The sequence below is a fragment of the Epinephelus moara genome, chromosome 12 (genome assembly GCF_006386435.1).
Source record: "Epinephelus moara isolate mb chromosome 12, YSFRI_EMoa_1.0, whole genome shotgun sequence".
Taxonomy (NCBI): domain Eukaryota; kingdom Metazoa; phylum Chordata; class Actinopteri; order Perciformes; family Serranidae; genus Epinephelus; species Epinephelus moara.
The window spans coordinates 36,417,336-36,438,476 of record NC_065517.1 but is presented as its reverse complement, the minus strand read 5'-3'; the positions used below and the strand labels follow the sequence as shown (position 1 = coordinate 36,438,476).

At 42.8% G+C, this 21,141-nt stretch overlaps 1 protein-coding gene across 2 annotated transcripts in view; it reads left to right on the top strand.

Annotated features, from left to right (window-relative positions):
* The window catches only part of LOC126398977 (hormonally up-regulated neu tumor-associated kinase), a 987,429-nt gene that overhangs the window by 924,595 nt on the left and 41,693 nt on the right, over positions 1-21,141 (top strand). The gene's annotated exons all lie outside the window — the stretch shown is intronic.

Here is a 21,141-nt window from a genome sequence, read left to right as displayed (position 1 = left end):
CCACAGCTGGCGTTTTCCACACGCTTTTAGACGCTACATCTGAACGGGGCCTAAGAGGAGCAGCTGCTGCAGAGGCGGGTGAAAGCAAACTTTTAGACCCAGTGCAATATATGGTTATGTTTTTTTTTGTCATTTTGCCTGCCGTTCTGCTGCTCTGTCTGTGCACAGAGTACAGTTTGTGCTCCAAGAGAGTGGTGCAATGAATATAGGAACAGTATATATATTCAAACAGGGCTCCTAATGACCATTCAGCCCTGAAAATTGAGTCACGTTATGTCATATCATCAAGTCAGTCTGGGTAAGTTGCTAACTTACCATTAGCATTAGATGAGTCCTATCCAGCTATACATACAGCTATTGTAGCTAGTGTTAGTTAACACTTTTGTCTGTGGTCAAAACAATCATGCTAAAAAATAACTTCAGAAGAGTGTTTAATATTGGTATAATATTATCACGTAACATTATGCATTAGCTCAGTGGCTGCAGGTTTCATCTTCTTCTACTGCTACTTTTTCTAACTCTTCTTCTTGTGGTTAATGGCGAGAAGCAACTGGCATTTGAAGGTCATTACCACCACCCTCTATGAGAGTATAGGTGGTTTCATGATACTGAAAATGTATCAAATATTTATCATTATTCTATCAAGGAAAATTATATCAAGATAGTTTTGTTTTATTGCCCAAAGTGTAGTAGTGTAAATTTGTTGTTTTGTAGTCTCTTCGGTGAAATTGTGGGTAGCAATAAAAGGATAAAATGCTAGAATAAAAAGTATTTTGGACTGTTTGTGGCTAAAATTGATCACATTTCATTCACTGGGTTCATATTGACCTGTGAAATACAGCTATTTTCTTATCTGAGTCGTGAGCAAAAGCTTACAACAAGACCAAACTCTCAACAGAAAACAGCTCAACCCAAAACAAATCTGCGAGATGTGTCTGAACACAAGAGACTCTACTTCAAGTACAGATTTTCTTGCTAGATGAAAAAAGGCTCTGTTTAATGTTTCATACCAGTGCCCTCCATAGTAGCCAATTTATACATGAAGTTGAGAGAAAAGGCAGTGGATATGAAATAGAGGGGAAAATTGGCTGATGGACACGTCACCATCGGCTCCTCCAGAAGGGGTAACCTGAATCCACTACTTAGGTTTCTATTCCGACACCCCTTCCCAGTTGGTTTCGCACCAATTCACACCCTGATTCATGTGATTCCTACAACCACTGATGCACTACCACTGTGACATCATGGTATGAACAACCCACAGGGATCTTGCCAGGGACTCCTCATCTGATTGAAGAAAACCAAGAGACCCTGTCTGCTACTACTGCAGTGCAGTGAAGCTGGAAATGCTGTTGACTGATTCCAAACATTGTTTTGTTTTTAAAAATGACAAGTATCAGTGTGCCAATTTTCATTACAGTGTTAACAGTCAGTTTTAATAGGCTGCTATAGACTCTGACTGCAGGGTGAACAGGGGAGAAAGGAAAAACCAATTCCTAAAACAGTGCCAATCATCAGGTGGAGTTTAGAGTGGTGGTGGTACTAGAGATGTAAGTAAGTAGAATTTATTTAATAAAGCGCCTTTCACAGAGCAAGGTCGCAAAGTGCTTTACAGGAATAAAAATGTTAAAAGTAAGACCAAAAAAAAAACCCTGGTAAAACATGCCTACATCGACCTCAGCTTGAAACCTATTAGTTTATGTATTTAGCATAAAGCATGTTTAAAAATAATGGATGTAGCCACCGTGACGTCACCCATTGGTTCCTGGAGTGCTGTTCTGAAACCTCAAGTGTGCCATTACGGCCATCGCCATCTTGGTTTTTTGGAGTAAGGAGTGACCGTAGTTGGACACCACACATTCTCACTCTGACCTCGTCACATATTGACGTTTGGTCATGGACTTTCCACGTCTACATACGACATGGAAGGTACCCTGAGTGCATTGGTTGTTGATGTTCTGTGACTCTGTGTCAAGTTCTGCCTGTTACATGCATTGTCTTCTTTCAACATACACTTCTGTTTTCACAGGAGATTTAACGTTTACATACAGTCTCTTTCAAAATAAAAGCACTACATCAGTACAACAACGCAAATTGACGTTTTTTCCTGGAACAACACACATGGTTGGGTTTAGGCAACAAAAGCACATGGTTAGGTTTAGGAAAAAAGAACAGGGTTTGGCTTTATAATCTCAAGGGACACGAACACCGCTCTCTTGGGTGAAAGTCAGCCCTTTGCCCTTGTCCTGCCGCATGTCCCCCTGACACTGCCGGGCACGTTAAACTGTAATGGCAACCAGCGGCGTATCAATGTTAAAGGATGCCTTTTTTGTCGGTTTCTGACGCTGCAAGTCACTGCCCAAGTGCTGGATTTTGACGACTTTTGAGTGACACCGGACTCTTGGACGAGAGAGTGGAGCTGTGGAACAAGGGGTAGATCTGACTCACAGCGTTTGGTGACATCTCGCAGACAGCCTGTCACTCAAAGTGGATGTGCCCTTAATTGTGCTTAACTTCAAGCCATAAAAACATTTAAATGGGTGAGTTGCATAAAAATTTTTACCCCTGTGCAGTTGTCATGAACTGGGGAGTTAGCAACCGTGACCAAGATCATTTTTTGTCATGTTTATTTCTGCTATTAAGTTGTACACTTTAACATGGGGGTCTGTGACTCACTTTTGGAATCAGCCTCAAGTGGCCATTAGCCGAACTGCAGTTTTTGGCTTCATTTTCCAGCCCTGGAGGTTTCTGCTTGATTTAGCATCAGCTACACTGGCAAAAGGTTCATTAAGTGATGTTCAAACGTCAACCAAAATGGCATCCAGAGAATCTAGAGAACCTGTCTATTACTGATGTAGCCACCAAAAATTATGTAAAACACCTTTGTTATCCAAACACATTCACACACACGTGGCAGGCAAGCTTTTTGGAAGACAGTGGTCATTTATCTAAACAGCTAGTGACAAATTTTATTATTACCAAGTACATCTTGTGCCAAACTCAGACAATGTAATCATCCTAATAATGGCCTGTTCTAAATAGATGGGGGACATATGACAATGAGTAATCAGGTGTGAAAATTGCCCATTTTGGTCTTGTCACAGAGGAAGACAATAGACGCAGCATCTTGGACACTTCACAATGTCCTGACAGAAAAACATGTTGGAATTATTTGCCTTTTTTTACTTTTATTTCAAAAAGGCCTTCAACATGTTCAGTGATGTTGACCACAGGAGCACAGACCACTGTTGCATGCACAACAGTAAACATGTTAAAGCAAAAGAGAAATGCTGTTTTATTTACCAGCCGTGACATCGTCACGACACCTGGTGACACCTTTTGCAGTGGGAACTAACACATAAGTCCTGGACTGCTGCATCAGAGCTGGAGTGGTTCTTATGCAGGGTGATCTCTTGTTCATATGAGTAATATATTTAGCCATTTGACTGTCACCTTCAGGTCAGAAACATTACCAACCCATATTCATTCCCAGGTTGTCATGTACTGATGCTTTGTAATGCCCATAGACTGTAAAATAATCGATGCAGCTGCTGTGTTTAAAGCGTTGAGCCTGGCATTTCGGCAGTCGCCATCTTGGATTTTTGAAGCCACAATTGACCAAGTTTGGACAAAAGGCTTGAACTGTGGAGGAGCTAGGGGTGAATCTGGCTGAGAGCCCAAGTACACTATTCCAGACAGCCCATTACTCAAAGTGGACCGCCTTTAATTTTGAAGAACTTTATGCCTTAATAAAATTAAAAGGGGTGAGTTAAAAAAACTTCACCCCCCATACAGTTGGCATGTATTAGGAAATTAGCTATAGAGACCAAAACTGTTTTTGTACCAGGCTGTTTTTTTCTGTTATAAAGTTGGGAATTTCAACATGGGGTCTATGGGGATTGACTGGCCAGCCTCAACTGGCCATTCAAGGAACTGCAGTTTTTGGTATTCATCATTGTCGTCTTTTTCAGCCCCAGAGGTTGTCGCTTGGTCAAGCCCCCAGCATTTCAAACTGATGCACAGGTTACCCTTTAGCGTTTGTATATGATGCACAGTGGTCTTCTGAGTGAAACACATAACGTGGTTTTCATTGTGATACAAGTCCTCAGGGAAAGGACACAGCTACCTTTAGACTGAAAACAAAGCGGCGCAGGGCATCAGGTGATGCGCCTCTAGCACACACCAGACGCGTCCTGCAGCTCGTCAACAGACGACCACACAAAGTTATCACTACTTTTACTGAAAGATCTGTACCTCTTCCACCTCTGGAACATCAGCTCTTAAAATCATTTGTAGAGAACCCCTGATTAAACTTGATTTCTCACTTAAAGAGCCGATCTCCAGAGCTATGACCGCCAGGCAATATCTTTTGGGCCATTGTCTTTATAATGACAGGACTGTGGGTCAGGGTTAGGGTTAGGGTTAGCTCACGATATTTCTCAACCTCAACAACGAGTCTTTCCTCATCCATTCTTCATCACATATGAATAGCTGCAATAGCAATAGAATCCTTTTTATACATCAGTGGTGAGGAGAGGAGTTGAGCTGCCATAGAAGCTGATAAAAAGAAATGCTACAGGAGCTGGTATGCACAAGCAGAGAGTGAGTGGGGGAAAATGCAATTAATTCCGGGGGTGGCGAGGCTGGAAATAGGACAGTGGCATGAAGTGCCAAGGAGCAGCACGTCCAGGAGTGCTGATGTGCGTCTAGCTACCGGTGTGGGGATGTACATCGAAAATAATACGGTTGTATTTTTTGACAGTAAGGTGTTTGCAGCTGGTGTATTTGGCCTTTAGGTAACAAAACTACTTGGTTAGGTTAGGAAAAAAGATCATGTTTTGGGTTGTTACGGTTTGACATCATGTGACAGAAAGTTTGTGACGCAACTATTTGGCGCAAATACATGATGCCTGTACGTAAGTTATGTAACACACACAGCACAAACAGCAGTCTCCTGGGTGAAAGTCGTGTGTTTGTTTGACCCATCCACCGTCCCTCCCTCCTCCCCTCCTGCCTGCGTCAAATATTGCTGTGGATGGGTTTACATTGAAATTAAAAGCCTGGTGTGTCTCATACAGATGCTAAAAGATGCCTTGGGTGTCTGTATCACACGCCAAGGGGTGTGACAAAACCAGGTTGACTTTCATTCAAAAAACAGTGATTATACATATATATATATGTTAACATTTACTGTCAGCGCAGCAAGCTATAATTTTTCAAAAAGGAAGTGAGCTACTAACAAGAGCAATGACACTTGGAAGTGACAAGTGAGCCATGTGACATTCCTCTAACATGCAGATGAAATACTGCTCTGATTCTTCGAAAACTTAAATAAGCTACAGATTTTAGCTATAAGTTAAGCGATACATTATTAATCTCTACGGGGAAACTGATCCTCCGCATTTGTATTTTAAATATTAAGGAGCACTGGGTGCAGTGACACTGCAGATACATATATCTACTGAGCTATTTCAATCATATCAGGCAAAGCGGATTGTGGAGACCTCCAGTTTTTACATCACATTAACTTGCATGTCACGGCCAAACAGTCATTTATTGTTCTTCTCTCTGCAAAATCTAACGCGCCACTTGACCCCATAAAAACAAGCATTACCGCCTTTATTCGATGGAATGTGCGGCAATCATCTCTCCTCATCCTCATTGCTGATTTCCTGCTGATGCCTGGAGTTTCCAAGCAGTTTTTTTTTCCTTCCCCTGAACGAAGAAATCAATGCACATACAGGCCTCCCTAATGCTATCAAAACCATTTAAATTGGTCTCAAGCAGATAGGGATGGTAAAACATATGTTCCTCTGGGGTCTCCATCCCAATCTCCACCTCTATTTCCATCACATGCAGTTACTCTCACATATGTCTTACCCAGGTGTTTGCAGTGCAATTTACATGTGCGTTCCAGATTCCAACTTTGCACATTTGGCTGTTTGTGTAATTTCACAGTAGGTACCTCCCCTGGGCCTAGTTTGCACCTCACACTCTCAAGGCTTCTTGCCGCTCACCTGGTTTCACACATTTTCGGTTGGCTTTGTGAACCTGCAAAGTCTGTTTAATTTAACTGGTGCGTGACTTCCACTGTGATTCACTGCCAAAAAGTATGCAGAATCTAAGGGGGAAAAGTTTGGAATTAATTCATTGCAGCATTTGAGTGTCTCAGGCAAGCTTATATGGTTTAACTCACTGCACCTGCACTGTGACTCTGTACAGTATAAGCTGTGACATACTGTACAGTAGCTGGACTTGGAAAGAAGTGTGCAAGTAAAGGCAAAGTAAAAAATAAAAATCAATCTTGTAATCCACCACTTGAGCGCTGATTACATGAATACACAATTGGAAGTCGAGACTCCTGTGCCATCTGTACTGCAGCACACTAAGAAAATAATCTATCTAATTTCCCTGGTGGCCGCAGGTGATATCATTTATCTCATCCAGAGAGACTTCTAAAGTCGATAAATGCACTTCTTAGAATGAGATAAATCTACCTCACCATATGTGCCCCGCTGTGCTGCCAAAGAGAGGGGATTCCGTGTTTGTGTTTCCTCGGCTGCTTAATACTCAGACGCCAAACTTTGCCCAGACGAATTTCATTTATCAGTTTCAGTGTTGCATGCAGGTGTGTAGCTGCGAGTTTCCTTTGCACTGCGGAGAAAGCAGAGTGTTGAATTGTGCTCCGTTTGAAAGGAACGTCACATCATGTTAATGTTTTACAGCTATATTTGTTCTTAAGGGGGTAATATCCGTAAATGTAGTGTAAATGTAGTGTATCTGTGTGATGCAAATGAAGCACTACAGCTAACGTAACTTGACAACTTCCCTGCATGTGTGTTCGTGCAAATATGTTTGCATGTGTGTGATTCAGCAGCGATCCTGCCCTGCTCTGTGTGCACACCCCCTGGTGTTTCTCCTGCACAGAGCTGACATTTTAATTCATGCTTGCGTGACTGTGCTAAGGACTCTCTGTCTGTTACTTGTTGCTTATTTTTTCTGTCTTCATCACCTAGTTTCTCTCCCTTTCCAGCGCTCTTTGTCTTTATTCCTCTTGTTTTTTCCTTCTCTGCAGGGCTGTCAAAAGTCCTCACCCGGATATCCTATTTCCCACTCCTCCCTGAGGACTTGCTTCGCGCCCGCGGCTAACATCTATTGGTAATATTATCTACCTGGACTTGAACCTCTGTGACCTCTCACCCCTGGGGACTTTGACATTCTGTATAACCATTCAAGAGCCTCATTGGTCACGGGTGGCCACAGATGCTCATGACAGCTCTAGCCTACGAGCTGTAGCAGAATATGAGCCCATACATAATTCATAGAGTCAAGTCATATGGCCTTGAGCGATGCTGCTGAGAAAGTTAAGTGTAGAAAGCAGCCAACCAGGAGGAGGTCTGTGTGCAGCTTGCAGCGCAACAGTTTGCTCGTCATAAGATTTGATCTAGGAGCTAATTGAACTTGATGTGAGTCGAGGAAAGAGTGCATCACGGTGTGCACTGAACGGCAGCAAGATTGAGAAGTGCTTTTTAAAAATGGCTGCTCTAAGGGATCTCCAGTGTGTCTCCAGGTGTGTGTCAGTGTGGCTGTCACGTATATCAGAGTCTAACTTGTTGTCTCCGTGCTGGTGATAGCTGTGGCTGGAGGTGTTATGTTTTTGGGCTGTCCCATTCTCGTGGATGCATTCTCCATTTTCTCCATTCTCTTGCACTTTGAGTTGCCCTGGTGTATGAAATGTGCTTTACAAATGAAGTTGCCTTGCCTTGAATGCAATAGCTCAAAAACACCCTGAAGGTATTTCTTCATATTTGGCACAAATGTCCACTTGGATTCAGTGAAACTAATTACATTTTGCTGGTCATAGGTCAAAGTGTCACCTTCTTCTGTCTCATTCTTGTGACTAGGGTATCTCAAAAATTGCGGTGTCTTTTCAAATTTGGCACAAACATCCATTTGAGCCCCCTTTCCATCAGTACAGTACTGTTCAGTTAGGTACGCATTGTTTTCCGTTTCGCTAGGGTCTAGGTACCATGTCTGAAGGGGTACTTTTGGTTCCAAAGGTACCATACTGAAAGTGTTTGGAGGAAACAGGGCTTTGGACTCAAGAATGAACTGATTAGATTTTGGCGGTCAAAGGTCAAGGTCAGAGTGACCTTGTGTCTGTCTTGTAAAGGCAGTATCTCAAGAAGGCCATGAGGGAATTTCCTCAAATTTGGCACAGACGTCCACTTGGACTCAATAAGGAGCTGATTAGAATTTGGTGGTCCAAGGTCAAGCTCACTGTGCCATTACTCAAGAATTCATAGGCTAAGTAGGACGAATTTTTTCACAAATGTCTCACTGGATGTAATGATGAAGTTATATTATTTTATATACTCTAAGTTCAAAGGTCAGCTGCACTGTGACATCATAATCTTCTGCATAAAGACTTTTCTGGCCATCACTCAACGTCATATCTCAGGAACAGAGGGAGTAACATTTATATACCTTGAAACTGAACTGAATGTTTAGATCTTCTGTGCTGCTGGATGGAAGATGTGTGTGAATCATACGTGTTTTCACAGATATAAGTGCATCTTGACTGGTTCGCCAAGGCATACATACCCAAGGCGGTAATTTTTGTTTTACCATTATAATGCATTTTGTTTGTATGTCATGCACATTCCAACCCACAGTCCAACACATTCAAACACATTTGAATGGCACATTCCACTGTGCCGTGGACATATGTATCATCGACACAACGTGAAACACGAGAAAGAGAAAAGAGAGAAAATAAGTGCAAGATGTGGAAACGAGGGGTTTTATTGTGAATAAGCAGTGGACAGTGATCTCCAGCAAAGGCGCCATGCTTTTGTATATCTCCCAAACCAATGGGCAGAGGGAGTGGGGTGAGGAGGGGAGGAAATTATTAAAATGTGCCATGGCCACAAAGTGCTCTTGGAGTAATTAAGTCGACAGCAGTTTGGCTCCAGCAGCTCCATTTTGAGTGTGTAATGTATTTCAATAATGACAGTGCGCGGCAGCAAACTGGCTTGTCGTCATGCTCTCTCTCCCAGCTAATCCTGTTACTGCTGACCACTCTGACGGGGCGTGAGTCCAGCCCTGCTGCCTGCCTGCCTGCCACTTCTCTGGGGGAAGGAGGGATGAGGGAGGAGATGGACAGAGAGAGAAAGAAACAGAGAGAACAGCCGGTTTGTTTCCCTGTGTAGTTCCTCACTTGTTTGCTTGAGTGTTCGTGTGTGCACACTTGCATGAATGCAATGTTGATTGTCATTTTGCGTGCGTGTGTGAGATTTCAAGTGCTTGCCTGTGTGGTTATGTGCCAGCCTGGACGTCGGTGCATATCTACCGTAAATGTTTATTCAGTCTGCAGTGAATACACTCCAGCCCCTTGCTGCTTACAGAGGGGGTTTTCAGCATCATCTCGGGCTCTGAGCCCATCCACTCTGCTCCGGCCACAATGGCTAATCCTGACACAGGCAGCGGCGAGCAATCAGCACTCACAGCCCAGAACATAATGGAAGCCTGCCTGCCTGCCTGCCTGCCTGCCTGCCTGCCTGCCTGCCTGCCTGCCTGCCTGTCTGGCTGGATGTCTGTGTGGATGACTGGCGGGCTGGCTGCTCCTCTGGATGCTTGCCTTTTGTGTCTCTGTGGCTGTTTTGATGGCTGGGGAGACAGTGTGTTGGGCCGCTGGTTATGTAAAGTCTATCTGTATATGAGGGAGAGGTAAAGCACACCAAAAACGGTCGTGAGCAGCTGATCATAGAGACTGACAAAAAAAAAAGATGAGAGAGTCTGAGGCTTGTGAGTGGTTGAAATGTCGTCTAATGAATACTTATTTAATACAGATGGATCTTCAGGGTTCAACATTTTGTCTTCTACTTCTCCATATGTATGCCTCTGTGTTTGCCTGGCTGCTGTTTCTGAGCGTCTGAAGTGCTGATGCAAGATAACTGGTCAGTTCAGTATTCATAGTTCAGCATCTCTTCCAGATAATTCATATTTATATTCTCTGTAGGAGGGAAGACAGTGTAGTGGCACATTATTAAAGTATGGTCTGGTTATGTTTTCTTACTGTATAACACATGAGGGCTTTTAGCCATGCTAGCAGCAGGATATATCAGATGGTAAACACTGTTCTCTTGGTCCCCCACTTTATTACAGAGTGAAATATCTTAACATCTATTGGATGAACCGCCAGAACATTCAATAAATTGTAATTCATTTGGTTTATGACTTAATACCTACAGTACTGAAGTTTAGTGTTCATTGACCCAGCCAAGTCCTGCCCTTGAATGCAGACTGGCTAATCCAAGCGTAGCATCAGCCAGTTCTGAAACTGTTAAGATGTGCTCCAAAGACTTTCATACTATCATTTCAGATTTTCTTCATTTTCAGGCTGGTTTTTGTAGATTTTGAGCTTAATGTTGTGCCTGGGGCACCTGTAATAACGACACTTGTTACCCTGAGAGGATGGAACGAGATACATTAAATGTCACTAAGTTAGCTTTAGCACTTTTATGCTACTGAAGGTATACTGAATGTATACACATGTTGCTGTTGCTTTGTAATGGTTGTAACAGTGAAGAAAGATCTGCCCTGCTTTAATGGAACAGTGTTACTTCTTAATTTCACTGTCTTCTGTCTCAATTGCCCCATGTTTCACTTTTTCATTGTGATCTGTACGCATTAGATCCCAAATCTGTTTTTGATACTGTCCGTTTGACACCCTGGACATATCAAATGCATATACCCGTCTGTTTGCCTCCTTCTAAAATTGCTTTTAGTTTTTCCAAAAATTCGAGGGTATTTCTTAAGGGACAATGGCCTCAATGCTAGCTAGTTTCTGTGGCTAATGACAAAGGGGCAGGGCTTAGCAAAGGGTCAATTAGCAAATGTTAGCATGCTAAGATGGTGGACATTGTAAACGTTATTCCTGCAAAACATTCATTTTAACATTGGCACTGTGACCATGTTAGCATCAAGCAGCAACCTCAGTGGCTGGAAAATGAAGCCAAGACACAAGTTCCAAAAACTGCAGTTCCTTGAATGGCCACTTGAGGCTCCTCCACTCCTTTCACCTTCCTACACAGCTCCAGCCTCTCGTCCAAATATAATCAAGATGGCAACCGCCTAAGTGCCGAACTTGAGCCTAAAAATGGGAGTCTGCAAATGGATGGGTGACATCTTGGCAGCTACAGTACGTCAACTAATTTTACAGTCTATGGTTAGCATGCCGACGTTAGCATTTATCGTACAGCCTCACAGAGCTGCTGGCATCGTGTCACTGTGCTTCGACCGTGTGTGATGGTGTTTGATGGTAGAGCCGCATCTGATATTCCTGCTCTCACACTTTACTGAGGCTGGAATTGAGGGAGGATGCATCCCAAAATTTGCCCACCTAATGCAATAGGTTGGGATGCGATGGTGAGAAAGTAGGCAACATCTCACAGTCTTTTTATTTTCTGATTGCTTGTATTATTTTTGGTTTGTGACTTATAAATAAGTGCAACACCACAAATTACACCACAATTATTGCGTCTTGGCCCTGTCTTTCCACCCAGACTTTGAATGTGGCCATTTAACAATTAAAACACAATGGTTTTCACACTTGCTCGGACTAGTTTGTTTTAAGCATAATCTGACCTTTACTCCTTTGACCTCCTTGTTTTTAATCCTTTCCTTTGCCCCATGATCCCCCCCCATTTTATAGCATGTTGTTTTGTAAGAGGATAATATTTTAAAGAATGCCTCACAGAAATACATGAAATGACCACAACCTCTTAACACTGCTTTACATGGTTCTAGGAAGTAATGTGTTTGTGAGAAAATTTCGTGCCAGCACCACGTAAACAATGCCAGTGGAAAGTCAATTACAAACACTCACAGTTTTAAACACATAGTTAATGTCTTGATCACAGTCACGTAATCTGATGTAGCTGTGTAATGTATAGCATACGTCGAGTTAAAATAACTCAACACTGACTTTGGGTCACACAGGGGACACGAACAGCAGTCTCCTGGGTGAAATTCCTGTGTTTGGTTGACCATTCACCCTTACTTCCTGCCTACACTGACTTTCTTGCTCTTTATTCTACCTGTGTGTCCACCACAATGAAGAATCCTAATCGACTTTCCACTGATATTGTTTCCATGTTGCTGCATGTAATTTTAACACATTACGTGCCACAGCCACACAATGTGATGTGAGTTTATGGTCATCTTGTGAATTTCTGTGAAACCACACTGGCTGGTGATCTGCCTTTGTCATGGAAGACAGTGTGACATGTCATAGTGGGAAAAAGCACAGGTGTGAATAATAAGATTAATGATGATTGAATTCCAATTAGCTTGTTTAGTTTCAGTGTCCTGCTATTGTGCGTGCTGGCTCACTGTCACACTGTCGTGACATATTGACACAGACTGAACAGAGCCATTGTTAATGGTATTAGTAACACCTGTGCTTTTCCTGCTATGAGCTGAAATGTCTGCTGTGACAAACAGCCTGATGTATAGCTAATTAAACACTGTCTCTTTGTAGTTCCTTTTTTTATTGACAAAGTATGTTTGCTATTCTTCTGTAGTCTCCAGCTAATAAACAACCATTTCAGTGACTGACTTTATATTTTCCTTGACTGTTTCTTGTGGGCGATTTTTAAAATAGAGAAAGTAACCTCTGCACCCGAGGCACATTGTTGACAGTCAGTTTGTGGACAGGCAATTTTACCTCTGGAAGCCAAATACATTTTGTATGTGTAACCAACCTCCCATAACCCTTTGTATTTCAAACAGCAGCTCCCCGGTCATATTGCCTTTAACTTGTTGTGTTTTGGTCTAAAACACTGCAAAATACATTTTAGCAGAAAGCTGAGCTGTATTACAGTAGATGTGTTTTTCCTGCAGTACCTTTCAAATATTGGATCACAGCAAATAGTCTTTAATGGGAGGAAATAGGTCTGTCCCTGGGGCTTGTTGCACAGAGGCAGCCCCAGTGCCTCAGACCTCTCTCTCTCTCTCCTCCTCCTCCTCCTCGCTCATTCACTCACTCTCATTTTCCCCTCCTCTTTTGTCTCTCTCTATTACTGTTTGATGCTTACACTCGGCTACAGTTTGTGAGCATGCACCACTGTGCACGCTAAAGCTTTCCCATAATGAGGCCAGAGGTTGTCGGAGGGAGGGGCAGGGCGTGGTGGGGATAAATGGAAAGATGTGAGATATTCCGGAAGAGGTGGATGAAAGGCAAGAGAGGCGGATGCATTGGCGAAAGAGTGATAGCAGCGTGAGGGAGGGGGGGATAAGAGAGATGCTGCATGTCCAAGGTCTGCTGTGCAGCTTGATGATGGGCCAAGGCAGTAGTCATGCAGTAGCACACACTTGGTGTTTATAGGTCACTGAATCCTATTTACTTGTTTCATACAGAACGTGACATAGAAGTGTGCACTGTGACATCCATATTCTAAGGGAAGGATGATTGTGTCACTTCAAACGCAAGGCCATGAAACAACACAGCACAGGGACAGTAGCCTTTTTACCCGAGCCACAAACAAAGATAAAGCCCTTTCACGCCAGAGATCTCTATTCCCGTCTTTCTTTGCTCAGAGGTGTGTGAAAAGACACTTTGCATAATCCAGCCGCATCCGTACGCGGCGAGCTGTGGGGAGATAAAGAGGGAGTAAACAGGATTCCCTCCGGCTGCCGCTTTCACCTGCTGGAGGTGGACGGCAAAAACCAAGGCCGCATTCCAGAGCTAAAGGCTTTTCATGTGAAGGACCGTGTTGTGCTAAAAAACATGAATTAAATATGACTTGATGAATACCGTTTGACTGTTTGTGTGAAGGCTGCAAAATATTTATGAGGGGAAAAATTGCGATCATCACACTTTTAGGTGAATTTTTAGGATTTTAAATGAGCTGGACTTGGACGGGACTGATTCCTGTCTCACAATGAGTGCAGCTGTTTGTGTGGATTTAAAATGCAAATGGCTCTCATGGCTCGCTATCAGTTTATTTTTCTGTTAATTAATGTATTCATTGATGAAATTGCTTTGTAACTGTCTTATTCTCTGTCGGCTACTCAGGAAACCTCTCAACCCTGTCTCATCTTTTCTTCCCAAAAATGCTGGATTTAATTGTTTACAGGCTGTAAATGCACAGTTAGAACATCCTCTGGTTTTTGCTTCTCCTCCAGCTCAGTTTTTCATTTATTTACACCCCAGCAAGCTCTTTTCTCTTCTCCAGCTGACCACCTCTCATATATACCAATCTGCAACAACAGGCCATCAACAGCACCCAGAGGGCTTCAACATGCAATATTGAAGATTTCCATTAGTGCTGAATTGTTTAGGGGAACCGTGAAGAGTGTTTGTGCATCAGGAAACAGACATGAACCATCATCATCACAGAGAGGAGAAGCCGAGGAGCCGAGAGGAGAGGGGGAGACCGCAAGGGAAGGGGGGGTAAAGGAAACAAAGAGAAAACAGATCAAAACTGAATAAAACAGAATTCAATATAACGGTACATGAAAATATCAGCATGTGTTGCTCCTGCTTCATGTTTCCTGTCGAGTCTAAAAGCGAGACGACTTCCCGTGAGAGTGTCGGCGAGGGAAATTCCAGCACAGCGGGAACTCGACTCATCCTCTGTCTATTTGAGTGGCACACAAAGATTCAAACACACAGACACATAGTAGTATTTGATATACACTCCCTAACAAGGTTGGTAAAGCCAACTGGTAATTGTATCTAGAGTATTTGTCTCTGTTCACGCCTTAAGTTACTATTTGGACTGCGCTTTATTTTTATTCAGTTGGGACAAAACTCATTTAGCCAAACAAAGTTAAAGATCCAGTGTGTAGAATTTAGATGGATTTATTGGAGTTTAATATAATGATTATGTTTTCTTTGATGTATAATGACCTGAAAATAAGAATTGTTGCTTTTTCCTTACCTTAGAATGAGCTGTTACATTTACAAATGTTTCTACAGTAGCCCAGAATGGACAAGCCAAACACTAGCTCTGTTTGGGCCATTTGTGTTTTAACGTCAGCCATCTTAGTTAGCTGCCCCTCTGCTACAAGAGCGTCAGAAAACACCGAATTTTTAACGTGAAACTGCATTATTCTGTGTTTTTACCGGTTTGAATCACCGGGTCTGTTTGTTTAGGAGAGGAAGAGGCCTCTGTGGATAATTCGACTCTCGGTAAACAACCTCCTGAACGTCTGGATCATAAGTCATCAGAGAAAAAAGGTGAGCACACATTAGCAGGTACAGGGCTGGTGGGCTGTCTCAAAGGAGCCAAACAGCATTGGAAAAACACTGATTTCTAACATGAAATTGCTTTATTCAGATTTTTTACGAGTTTGAATCACCTGGCTCATTGATTTGGAGAGGCAGGGACTGTTTGTGGATAATTCAGCTCCCGGTAAACCTCCAGAACAATAAACACTGAAGGAATCATTACATGTAGAAGTTTCAGCTGGTTGCAGTCTGCAGTCATCACCACTAGATGCCACTAAAATCCCCTAAATCCTACACATTGTTCCTTTAAAGCAGCATGAAATGACTTTTGTGGCCACACGGGTGCCTTTAACAAGCTATAACCACAACATTGACATAGTAGCACCTTAAAAAGTTGATAGGGCTAAACGTTAGCTAACAGTTGCCTTGCTACACATCAGGCAGAAAAGGAGAAACATTAGTATTTATTTTTCTGGCCACCTGAAAAATCAAAGTCCAATGTTCACTCTCCTTAACAGCTAATTTAGCTGCTCCAATACTAGCAACTAGCTAGATTTTTCAACTGCATGGTTCGGCTCAACTCACTTTTGGTATCCTTAGCCTAAAATACCCGGTTTTGGTGGCACAATCCCACTGGAAGTTCAACAATGTCTTGATAACAAACTAACCACTTCTCTTCGCACTATCCCAGCAGGAAACGCAGAAATGTCTCGGTAAAAAAAAAATGCTTTTCATGGCACTATCCTTGGTGGAAACACAGCCCACATTTGGTAGCTGAAAAGCCGCTGGAAACACAATGATGACTCGCTAAATCACAACTAGTTTTGTTGTTTGTTGGTCTCAAACAGTGGCCCGCAGCTTGGCAGGTGTCTCGTCTAGGTGTTACGCCATCCCCCATTCTCTCCATCTCCTGATGTCAAAGTTAGCTCATGTACTATGTCACTTTAGAAACGTCGATGTGATATGCATGAAACATACAAATGTAACATAACTGTGGTTTACAGAAGCGTAGATGAGGCTGGGCGATGGGGCTTCAACGCGACACTTGCTGAATCCATCAATCGGAAACCAAACAATTGAACATCTGCACTTCGTCAGTGAAGTGTGTGGCGTAGTTTGACGGCTGCCATTTTTGCAAATCTGGGTCACATGAATAAAAAAAATGTGGATGCTATTGATGGTAGCTTGGCTGTTTAAAACTGGTGGCTTTGTGCAAGATGTCTTATGTTGTGCAAGAGACTGTTCTAATGATATTCTCTAAACCAATCAGTGGTCTGCAGTGTTCTAACTCCATCTTCTAGTATAGGTGCATGGCTTGGAATCTCTTGACCAGAGCTAATTTGTAGGAAACATCTTGACAAATGGAGAGTTTCCGGGAAAATCCGAAAAAGCTCTTGAATTACAAGAGTTAATCTTAAGACTGAATTTTAAATGGGCACTTGCATTTCTTCCTGTGACTTACCTCTGATGGAGAGTCAATCATGGTTTGATTTCAGGCCCTAACACAGACTCCTTTTGCACAAACAAAAAGAAGAATACAGTATAAAGACAACGCCTACAGTGAGTTAGAATCCAAAACTTGTATGTTTTTTCCACATTTAATACCAACATTTTAGCGGCGGAGTGGGCTGAAAGATGGTACTTGCAGAACTCATTCCATCAAAGGCTTTGGATGCAGTTATCTAACAAAATCAGCAATTAACTGCAAAGAAGCAGAGACAATTCAGTGAATAAAACAACCTAATTAACTTTCACCATGTGAATGTTTTTCTGGCAAAACACTTCTGATAGTAGAACAGACACTCTCAGACTGTGTGTGTGTGTATGTGTGTGTGTGTGTGTGCAACGTGCTGTGTGTTGGCTTGTGTGTTCACTGGTTTTCTATTTTCATTAGACACATAAGGACTCGCTGCTGTCCTCTGCCCAGCTGTGAAAGTAGCAGCTTACAGCCTCCAGGTACATCGATGCACCGTTAATTCTCTGGCTTAATGCTCCATTCAAGCTCGTAGGTACGCGCACCACCACCCCCTGAGAGTGGCTCTCCATCAGTGTCTCCAGTAAAGTGGACCTGTGGGTTTAGTGCCATGCTAGTAACTGGAACACTTGCCTGGCTGAATCCATAACTACACACGTTTATAATTCTGTGCAATTAATCTGATGATGACACCAAAAAAAATGTCCGTAGGTCACGGTGTATTGATCTCACCAGTCGACTCAGCCAGTTTTCTTTGCTTATTATATTCATGCACACTTCTCAGTAGTCATACCTTTAACTCGAGCCCTTGAGGAGGAGACCTATCTCAGCAGGTGACAGCTATCAATCCAGCCCCAAGGTCGATGAAGGGATAGAAGAAAACCCCTTTCATCTTCCCTCCGACTTTCACTCAATCTGTGTCTCTCTTTGTGCTCGCCCCCCCTCCTTCCTTTTAACTGCACCTTCTCGTGTCTGCAGAATTCTCCCAGTGCTAACACTCTTGTCCGAGACGATTCTTCAAGCCCTTTTTACAGCAGACGCGCTGGCACATCTTTGTTTTTCCTCTCCCTTACACCCTTTTCTCCTATCACCTTTCATTCACACAGATCTGTGTGAGTGTTCTGTATTACACCTCTGGGCGAGGGAGCAAATCGACAGCAGAAGATGGACTCAAGCCTGAGAGAGGCGCCAGTTTTTGGCACCTAACTCTCTGGAACAAATTTCAAGACAATTCTCCAGTGATGCTAATTCTCCTCCTGCGAGTACTTGTTGAATGTTTTGGCTGCGCACAGAGGCAATCACACAAATCCCCTTTCAGCTGGGGCGCAGTAGGAGTCTATTTATGGTTGGCCTGACTGGAGAATAATTCTTACTGTTAAAGGGGACATTTCAAGTATAATTGTGGGCTGTCAGTTCAATCAATATTTGGAAATATGAGCAAGTCTTTTTCAAAGCCTAAAATTAGAGGGCTAAATAGGTCGTCGCACACACAAATCCGGTGACCGCTTTGTGTGTTCCACCATCTCGCAGCACTGCCACTACTGCAGTGGCAAGTTGCAGTGTCTGCCTCTGAAAATGACAGCAGCAAAGGTTGGCAATTTCTAAATGATCTCAGCTAACAGACTTCAAACTTTTGCATGAAATGTAGATTTTACAAATGACAGGTAAGTCATCCATGATTTTGAAAAAAATACATCACTTCTTTCTGAATATAAAGCTACCAGTGTGCGATGTAACGACCGTGTTAATTGGTGACTTTCAGCTGAATGCATCTGTGATTTATTGTAGTTACTCACATAAATGGTTGCCGCAGACAATAAATAGATGAGTATGTATTTGAAATTGATTGAAGTGAAACTGAAGGCTTCTACGAGGACACTATATGTTCTTGTTTTCAACAGCTGCCGTCACTAAGAGCAACCATGACGCATTCTGAGTTAACCTCGTCAAACCAAAACACAGGACAAGGCCACAGTTGATTGAGTTATTTATACCGTCAGACCACTGCAGCATTTGGACAGTAATGTTAGCTGACTAACATACATTAGTTACATTAGCAGTCACAGTAACGTTACATGGGAAGTAAAGGTAAGCTTGCATTCAAACAAGTGTGTACTGTAGGGAGAAGCCACAGCAGTAATGGCAGCTTGTTTACTTCTGGTACTTCCTGGGATTCGTCTACACAGGGACATGTTTTTGACCAGATTTGGCCAGACTCCATTTTAACCCTAACTTAGAATTTTGTTTACAGTTGTTGACACGTTTGATTTTGTTATGATAAAAGGAAGTGCTTCCCCATTTGCAACATGATTTCCATCTATCTCAATCCATCCCTCTTTCCTCACCCCAGGACAAAGTCAGTATCAGAGTGTTTTCTTCCTCTCTTCAGTCCCCGAGGGATCCTACCCCCCCCCCCCCAGCACCTCATCATCATCCATCTGGGAGGCAGGATAAGCACTGCACGGGACATTAGGCCCATTACCCAATCACGACAGGCTACCAGTCCCAGCCCACTGACTCTCCTCTTGCTCTCACGCTGCGCTCCAATTTACTGTAAAGGACACTGTGCTTAACACAAGTTGTAAGGTAGTGTTGGGGTGTATCGATCTTTTGTCGGGTCACGCATTACTTAACTGTGTTAAAAATATCTTTGAGTCTGATAATTTCTCCTCCTCTTGTTTTTACCATCAAGCTTGCACAATGTACCAGATATGGAGCGTTAATCTTTTGTGTATATCAGCTTCAAAATTGAAATGAGATCTTCAAGTGTATCTGGCCTTGAGAGATTTTTTTGGTGCAGAATGTAATTCCATTAAACACGTGTAGGAAGTGTAGACTAAGGCTGCTTTCACACCTGCCCTGTTTGGTTCGGTTCAAGCGAACTCAAGTTCGTTGCCCCCAAAGCGCGGTTGGTTTGGGCAGGTGTGAACACAACAATCACACTCAGGTGTGCACCAAAATAACCGGACCGAGACCTTCTTGAAGAGGTGGTCTCGGTCCAGTTACAAACGAACTCTGGTGCGGTTCATTTGTGGTGAGAAGGTGTTCCGACCTGGATGTGAAGCAACTGCAGTCACATGACACATTGTTTGGGTTAAACATGAGCATGTTACAGTCCTGGAGGATTATTAATGTGCACCTCCTCCTGTACTGCCTTAATATGCACATTCAGCACATCCAATGCATCAAAACATTGTTTTCTAGTTGGAGCCGCGCCTCGTTTTCAAACTGTATGGTTTGACTAAAATGAACAATGACAGCAATATAGTCCACGATGAGCAGCGCTAAAATCAACCTGCGTAGTTGTCCCTCCATTGTGACATTAGAAAGTGTCACATTTATCTTGCAAGTGTACTCTTCTTCAACGTTTGCTTTACTTCCTGGATTTTTCCCACATGGAAATTCTGACCAATCAAGAGCAGCTTTCTCACACAAGGCATTTGATCTGGTCCGCTTGTAAATGCTGCCGTGAGAACACGAACCAACTTTGTACCAAAATAAGTCCCTGATTCAGACCAAAGGAGACGACTCTGGGTCTGAAAGCATCCTCAGAGTCTGCAGCTTCTTGAGGCTCTACTGTTTTGACATGATGACACTGCTAAATAAAAGGTTTGCCAAAGATCACCACTGAATGAATTACTTTGACGTTAAAAAAATGTCAAACTCATGGTGGTGTTTGAGAAATAGTAGATTCCCAAAGTCATTAGGAAACGTCATGTGGGAACTATACACTTGTACATAATTTTATGGCAATCCGTGTAGGAGGAAGTAAGATATGGTGGGTGAAAGTGTTAAGCGCAGGACGAAGAGAGGAAAAGGGAGTTCAAGTCCCCTGTGAGCCGACGTTAGCCTTTGACTTTTAGACATAGTTGTAGGGCTGTACCCAACTCAGAATTGTGACAGTTAAGTAAGATTTGGCTATTTAGTACGAATATTTGACTGTTCCATTTTTTCCCCATATATAGTTTAAGAGTTTGAGCGGGGTTCAGCGGGAAGTTCAGTATGACAATCACACTCGTGCAATATAGTAAACAAGCTAATTTTGCTAACAACGGGTCAAAAATGTGCAACAATATATATTGCCGATAGTACATATAAAACAAAAGACAGAGACTGTGTCGTATTAATTTGATATGAGCTGTAAAATTACCATTTCAAATCAGCAGGCAAAAAAAAAATCTTATCTCGGAGCCTGCCCAGGTGAAGCCTCTCCTCTTCTGGGCAGCTGCCTCTGTGTCTACAGCTGTCTGTATCAAAGAGCATCTTAAAAGTGAGGAGCGCTCACTCTGAAGCTAAATCTAGGGACCGAAACATCCTCAGAAGTTCACTGCACACAGACTGACTTAAAAAAGACTGGTCTAAATGAATGATCCGAATCTCCGGCTTTCAGTGGGGAAGCTCCACTTCGCCGACTTATTATATTCCGTTT